Source organism: Plecotus auritus (genome assembly GCF_963455305.1).
Source record: "Plecotus auritus genome assembly, chromosome: 3".
Lineage (NCBI taxonomy): Eukaryota > Metazoa > Chordata > Mammalia > Chiroptera > Vespertilionidae > Plecotus > Plecotus auritus.
The window spans coordinates 50,567,234-50,574,930 of NC_137772.1; positions in this window are offsets into that span (position 1 = coordinate 50,567,234).

Here is a 7,697-nt window from a genome sequence, read left to right on the forward strand (position 1 = left end):
CAAACCCATAACCCTCTGGTGTGCAGGCCACTGAAGCTCTAACTGCTGAGACAAGCCGGATAAGGCTAAAATAATTAATATTATATTACTATAATATTACTGAAATATTAATATTATTTTATTTTTAGGTTCCACATATAAGGGAGCTGATAGGTATTTGTCTTTTCTTGTCTGAATTATTTCACTCTTGACCACAAAACAACAGGGAGGGTTTTTTTTTCTCTCTTTCTTATCTCTCTCTTCACCTCCCTTTTTTTCTCTCCCTTTATGAGTGAGACTCAGCATAAAGAATGTATAAAGGGTCTACGAACCATTTTTATCTTTTCTGACTCTTGTTATAATTCAGAGCAAGTTGGTTAGCCATTTATTAGTCTGGATTTCTTTAATTACACTAACAGAATTAAAATGTGCAGTAGAGAGTTATTTCCTGGGGTTCTACTTTATGGAAAGGTGGTTTTGTGTGCAGTTTGTTGGATTAAATTTAATTGTGATGCTGGATTCTGTGCTTAGGCATTTTCCAAACTCTTTAGAAGGAAAGTTTAGCATCAAAATGAAAGCAGTAATTATTTGTTCTAAAAGCAGATTTGTATCTGTACTTTGTACTTTATTAGAAGAGATTAGCTTGCCAAGGTGATAACTTGCATGATTATTTTACTTTGAATGTGCCCTCCTAACCTCATTTACTGTATGCCAAGGAGGTGTTGGTAATGAAGCAATAGATAGACCTTTAATATTTATAATTATTTCATATTATGTACATTTGAGCTAATTTAAGAGCCATATTAGGATAATTCATCTTAATAGAAGCACCTAATAAGCATTTCTTAATTACTCATTGCCCTAATTTATAATTTAGATTTAAACTTTAAAGTCTGTAGGATGGCTTTATCTTGATTTTATTCCATGTTTTAAATAAGTAGAAGTGAAATAATGTTTTAATTTTTAACAATTCTTTTGAGAAATTTACATTTTATTTACAAGTCAAAATATTTAAAATTAAGAATAGTTAACATTTCTGCACACAATTTTTTCTCAACATATTAAACAGAACACTTTTTTGGAGGCTATTTTTTTATTTCATGTTGTTAGTCAATTTTTTTATTTCATGTTGTCAGTCAATTTAATTTAATTAAAACAACAAAAAATCAAACAGATAGTATACAACACTAAAGGAAAAATAAATGTAAACTCAATCTTTTCACTGTTAACTTACACAATGGTTTTCATCTTATTAGAGCTTCTTGCAAATATTATTGAAATAATCCTATATAATAAAAGCCTAATATGCTAAGTGTCTGGTCATCCATTCAACTGATCAAAGCATAATATGCTAATGATATGCTAAGGCCTCTCAACCGCTTGCTATGACATGCTCTGACTACCAGGGGCCAGACAGTTGACCAGTCGCTATGATGTGCACTGACCACCACGGGACAGACGCTCCGACCCGTAGGTTAGCTTGATGCTGGGGTCCAGCCAAAAAGGACTGAGTGAGACTGACCAGACACCCCCGGAGTGGTGCCCTCCCCGTCTGGCCAACCTCCTGCATCCCTCCCTGATCCCAATCATGCACTGGTGGGGTCCCTCAGCCTGGCCTGCACCCTCAGCCTGGCCTGGGACACCTCAGGGGATGTCGGAGAGCTGGTTTTGGCTCGATCCCGCTCAACACAAGAGTTGCCTCATGGCAGTCAGTGCACTCCTGCAGGAGCTGGGCTGATGTTTGGTGAGCACAGCGGCGGTGGCAGGAGCCTCTCCCACCTCTGTGGCAGCACTAAGGATGTCTGACTACTGGCTTATGCCCACTCCGTTGGACATCCCCCAAGGGTTCCTGGACTGCGAGAGGGTGCAGGCTGGGCTTAGGGACCCCTTCCCCCAAGTGCAGGAATATTGTGCACCGGGCCTCTAGTTATTAATAGTAATGTTTGCCAAGTATATAGCTAAGCACTTTATAGGCAATTTTGTCATTTACTAGTAATCCAAACAGTATTCCATGAGTTTCTCTCATATTAAATTTAAGTAAATTGTTCATTGTTACACCACATGTAAAAGGCATATCCACAATATAAATAAGTGCCTGAATACTAGTACACTAAAGAGTAGCTAACCTTCTCAGTTTTATTATAATTAACTAGAGGCATTTGTGCATGAATGGGGTCCCTAGGCTTGGCCTGTGATCAGGGCCGATCAGGTTGCCCACCTCCCTGCCTCCTTCTTCCCTTGCCACCCTCATCTGCCACCACCCACCCCTGGTTCCCCATCCCAGCCTGGGGCCCTGCCCTGATCTGGCGAGTGGGACCTGCTGGCTGAAGGGAGGGACCAGGAGGTTGGCCAGCAGGCCCCATCGATGATTGGGGCCTGCAGGCTGATGGCAGCTCCTGCGTTCAGTGTCTGCCCCCTGGTGGTCAGTGCGCATCATAGTGACCAGTCATTCTGGTCGTTCTGGTCTTTCCATCATAAGAGCTGCTTAGGCTTTTATGTACATAGATGATCTGAGTGTTAAAGATCAGATTTGTCATTTATTTATAAAGTCAATAATTTAAAGATAGATGATTTGTAATCTCCTGTTACTTTTCACATATTTAGTGCTTTAAAGCAGAGGTTATATTCTAGGTTGTTTTCTTAAAATTATGAATGGCTAAAATATATAGAAAATTATTTAATAAAATTGGTAAGTGCTCCCTTATCACTCAGTTTTTTATATGGCAATGCAAACAGCCTTGATTTTTTTTAGATCAGAGAGAGTTGAAAAGTAAAGAAGTACTTTTACAGCCATCCTACCTCAATTCACCCAATAAGTATTGTTGTAGTTTATGTACAGAAATTGATTCAACATGTGTCAATATAATTTAATTTAACCCGAGGAATGGAATAGAATAGAATAGAATAGAATAGAATAGAATAGAATAGAATAGAATAGGCAGGACAAACAATATAATACAAGTTTTAACCACTATGAGAAAAGGTCAGTCAAAACTGTTCGTGTTCCCTTTAGTTTCCTTCAAATGAACAGATAAGCAGAATTCAGATATGTCCTGTACTCTGTTCAGCCCAGTGGCCACTACCAATGTCTCTGTGCCACAGAATTAAGGTTGTTACTTAACGACTGGAGCCACATAGTGAAATGTTACTGTCGTCTGTTGAAGTTAACATGTTAGAAAGTGAGAGAAATTGTTCTAATTCTATTTAATAACACTTTCTGTGGAAGAATCTGATCTAAGTTGAAGTCCAATTACATATTCCTTCTGTTTTTCAGGAAACAAAATACACCTTTTTCTCCTTTTTTTTTTTTTTTTTAAATGGAATGCCAGTGGGCAAAATTCCTATATAAGAGGGAAATTATCTGGGAGATTAATAAATATTATTAATTTTACTGTAATACAGATTAACAGAAAATAGCCACAAGATCTTGATGAAACCAATTTAATAAAAACATTCTAAGGTGTTCTTTTCAAATGGAAAATATCATAATTAATTTGAGGAATGATTTTCCTTTCTCATCACACAAATCCTTCAGTTTACAATTTCTTGAAGATTGTGGGAGGCTTTATTTTTTATTTTATTTTATTTATTTATTTTTTAATATATTTTATTGATATTTTACAGAGAGGAAGGGAGAGGGATAGAGAGCTAGAAACATCAATGAGAGAGAAATGTCGATCAGCTGCCTCCTGCACACCTCCCACTGGGGATGTGCCCGCAACCAAGGTACATGCCCTTGACCGGAATCAAACCCGGGACCCTTCAGTCCACAGGCCGATGCTCTATCCACTGAGCCAAACCAGTTTCAGCTTTATTTTTTATTTTAATATTTATTTGTTTATTTTTTTTAGGAATAGGAGATCATAAAGAATTTCAAGTATTGTTGGGAATTGCTTAGTGAAGCTAAAGAAAAATAAAAACTGGTGATGATATAAGAGATAAAACAAAAGGAAGAGAAAATAATTTCAGGTATAAAAACTTTGAGAGGTCTGGAGTTGGTAGAATTCAGTAGTGCAGAAAATAGGCTGACCCATTCATAGGGATAGGAAGTAGAGGGAAGATTTAAGCTTTGGGGTGATATTGAAAAGCAGAATCAAAGAGAAAAAGATATTAGTGCTGATATTATAAAGAAATACATGTTTACTAGGTGAATTTTCATTCACTTTGAAGACTAAATTACTTAATGTTATAATCTATAGTATAGGCTTATTTACATTATTTAAACACTAGTGACCCAGTGCACAAAAATTCGTGCATGGGAGGCGGGGGGGGGGGGGGGGGCGGGGGTTTCCTCTCAGCCCAGCTTGCACCCTTTCCAATCTGGGACCCCTTGGGGAATGTCCGACTGTCGCTTTAGGCCCTATCCCACAGAGACATCCCTCTCACAATTTGGGACTGCTGGCTCCTAACCGCTCACCTGCCTGCCTGCCTGATTGCCCCTAACTGCTTCTTCCTGCTGGCCTGATTGCCCCTAACCCCTCTGCCTGCCTGCCTGATCACCCTTAACCTCTCTGCCTGCCTGCCTGATCTTGCTCCTAACAGCCCTCCCTTGCTGGCCTGGTTGGCCCCAACTGCCCTCCCCTGCTACCCTGATTGCCCCAAACTGCCCTACGCTGCCAGCCTGCTCTCGCCCCCAACTGCCCTCCCCTGCAGGACTGATCTCGCCTCCCAACTGCCCTCTCTGCCTTGGCCCCCACCACCATGGCTTTGTCTGGAAGGAAGTCGGACATCTGGAAGATGGCCAGTCGACCCGGTCTAATTAGCATATTACCCTTTTATTAGTATAGATAGATTATATAGGATAGGATTGCTTAAATGGGGGGCAGAAAGCCTATTTCAGCAGGAGGAGATGCTCTTGGCAGACAAAAATACATAATTCCTATATCTGGACTGACAGTCAGCCATATGCACTATACTGCCAAACCAGTCATTAAAAAATTGAACCACTTTCTTACACCTTACACCAAACAGCTATTGCCCTTAAAACCCCTCCTCAGCCCCCACCTTAGGTTCTGCCTTCACAGTTCACCAAGATTAGGTTCTGATTGGTTGGTTTCTATGCCAGTCAGTGACTAAAGCTCCACCTCCTAGTCAGCCATTGGCTCCTCGCACTTCACCCAGATTTGGTTCTGATGATAGGTTTCTATGCCAGTCAGCATCTCCAGGCCTATCTCCAGGCCTGATCAGAGAGGTGGGGCTGATCAGTTGCCCTGCAGAGGCCCAGTGAGAAAGAGAGGTGTGGCTGCTGGCCAGGCCTGGAGAGAAAGAGAGAGGCAAGGGCTGATCAGCAGCTGCCTCGGAGGCTAAGGATCAGACCCTGCTTCTTTCTTCAAGCCTTTCTCCGAGCTTGATTCACAGCCCCCTCAGCAGTCAGTGCTGGGTTGCCCAGCTCGCAGCAGTGTTAATCAGTGCTGGGTCACCACGGCAACCCAGCACTGACGGCAGGACTGACTTCCCATCGGTCAAGTCTTCGGTCATTACAGACCCTGGGTTTTTATATATATTAGGATATTAAGTTATTAGTTTTAATTAAAATATGTATTTTTTATATATTTGAAGGTTTTTGAGAGCGCACAAATCTGATATGCTTTATTTACATTATCCTCAAATGCATTCTGTTAATCTGATCATTGGCATTTCTTCTTAGTTCCTATGTTTTATATATACACTAGAGGCATGGTGCATGAAATTTGTGCATTTAGGGGGATCCCTCAACCAGGCCTGCGCCTTCTCGCATTCTGGGAGCCCTTGGGGGATGTCCGACTGATGGGGAGAAGGGCTAAGCCAACAGTTGGACATCCTTAGCACTGCTGCGCAGGCGGGAGAGGCTCCCGCCACCGCCACTGCACTCGCTAGCGGTGAGCATGGCTCAGGGCTTCTGGCTGAGCAGTGCTCCCCTGTGGGAGCACACTGACCACCAGGGGGCAGCTCCTGTGTTGAGCATCTGCCTCCTGGTGGTCAGTGTGCATCATAGTGACTGGTCATTCTGCCAGTTGATTTGCCTTTTATTATATAAATTTATTTTTACTATCTTAGAAGTTTTGATGTTTTCTAATAGTGCTTCAGAACTCTGAATTTCTCTTTGTAGGCTTCCTGTTTTGTGTGAATATTCCTGATGGTGATTAACCCACAAGTAGTAACATTCAAGCTATTCTTAAAAATAATCATTGAAATACCCAGCAATTTTACACATATTGGCAGAGCTGTTATGGCCCAAGCTTTCAAGTTTTCAGTCATTCTAATCAGCTCCTTTCATGTTGTTTCATTGTCCCACTGCAGAGACAAATTATACTTACTTGACTGCACATTCAAAAGTTAAGCAATTAACAGTTTTTCTTAGTTACTGGAAAAAATAGCTAAACTTTGCAATGCAAAACTGCATCAGAATGATTTGGTAAAAATCTTTAGAGAAGAATGAATAAACAGAACCTTGATGTCTTCATTCAGAAATTCTGTTTAAATCTGAGGGCTTTTATCTTTATAACTCTTTGTTTCAGTTAATACCAATTAATAGCATCTCTTAGGGTGAAAATCTGGAATGCTTTCTCTAAAGAAGGCTTTAGTAAGTCCCTAATAGCCTTGATAGGTATAAACAACATAATTTAAATGCTAACCTGTTTGCCTGGCTTAGGATTTGGGGAGTTTCCTGGAACCATAAATTTTAGTGCTAAAACTAGACAGTTCTCAGCCAACTGAGATTGTTGTCAATGAATTAATAATTGTGGGTGTTAAGTGTTTTAAAGGTGTCAGTGGTAATGTTGGCAACAGCAAGAATGGCACCAAATGTTAGACCTGTAGAGTTGGACCGACTTGAGTTCAGCAACCTTGGTACTTGAGTTCTGGCTAGGAAAGAATTCAGAGCCAAGACTCAAACTATAAGATAAAGTCACAGAGGTAGAAGTGAGCAATATAAGAAATGGGATCAGGAGCTAACACCCAGGGGGAAATAAGAGGGTGCTGGAGAGGAAGGACATGTTCCCAGGAGGGAGAGCTCACTGGGTCCTCTGTCCTAAAGGCTTTTAAAGGTGAGGGTTTTGGAGGAGGTCCCAGGGAAAGATCTCAATAGAATAATTATCACTTTCCCAGTTATGTCTTTCAGGGTCGTGGTCTCCACTGATTGGTCTGTGACAGAATAAGGGGTCATTAACCATCACAGTTGGACCTTATGTCAGCCATGGTGTGGCTTATCAGGTTTTGCTGCTTTTCTGGGCCTGGAGCTGAAACACAACTGAGGCCTAGATGTGTATGATACAGGTCAGAATCTCATTGTTCCAGGGGCTTAATGCTTAAAGTTTATTCTTCAACCCCCTTGTTTGTTTCCCCCTCTAAGGGGATCTAACCTGCATGACTAGCAACATGCCAGGGGGGGAAATATGATGGGAGGATCCAAAGCATATGACCAGCAATATGCTGGGGGAGGAAGAGTTATCCTCTGGGTGAGTTCCTTGTTTTCTCATTTTTGCCTGTTGCTAGGCACCTGGTGACCTGTACCTGGATCATCATCCTTGCTCTGCTCATGTCTGTCTGCCTACCACCGTAATATTTTCAATAATCAATATGCTTGAATATTATTGATATAATAATGTATATTTACAATTGGAAAACTTGTACCTCCTTCTGTACTGCTTGAGTGTACATCTGAGAGGTTTTAAGGTTTTGTTTAATACACAAAAAACTCCACTAGGAGAACTGGACCTTACCAAAAAGGGGCAGTCAAA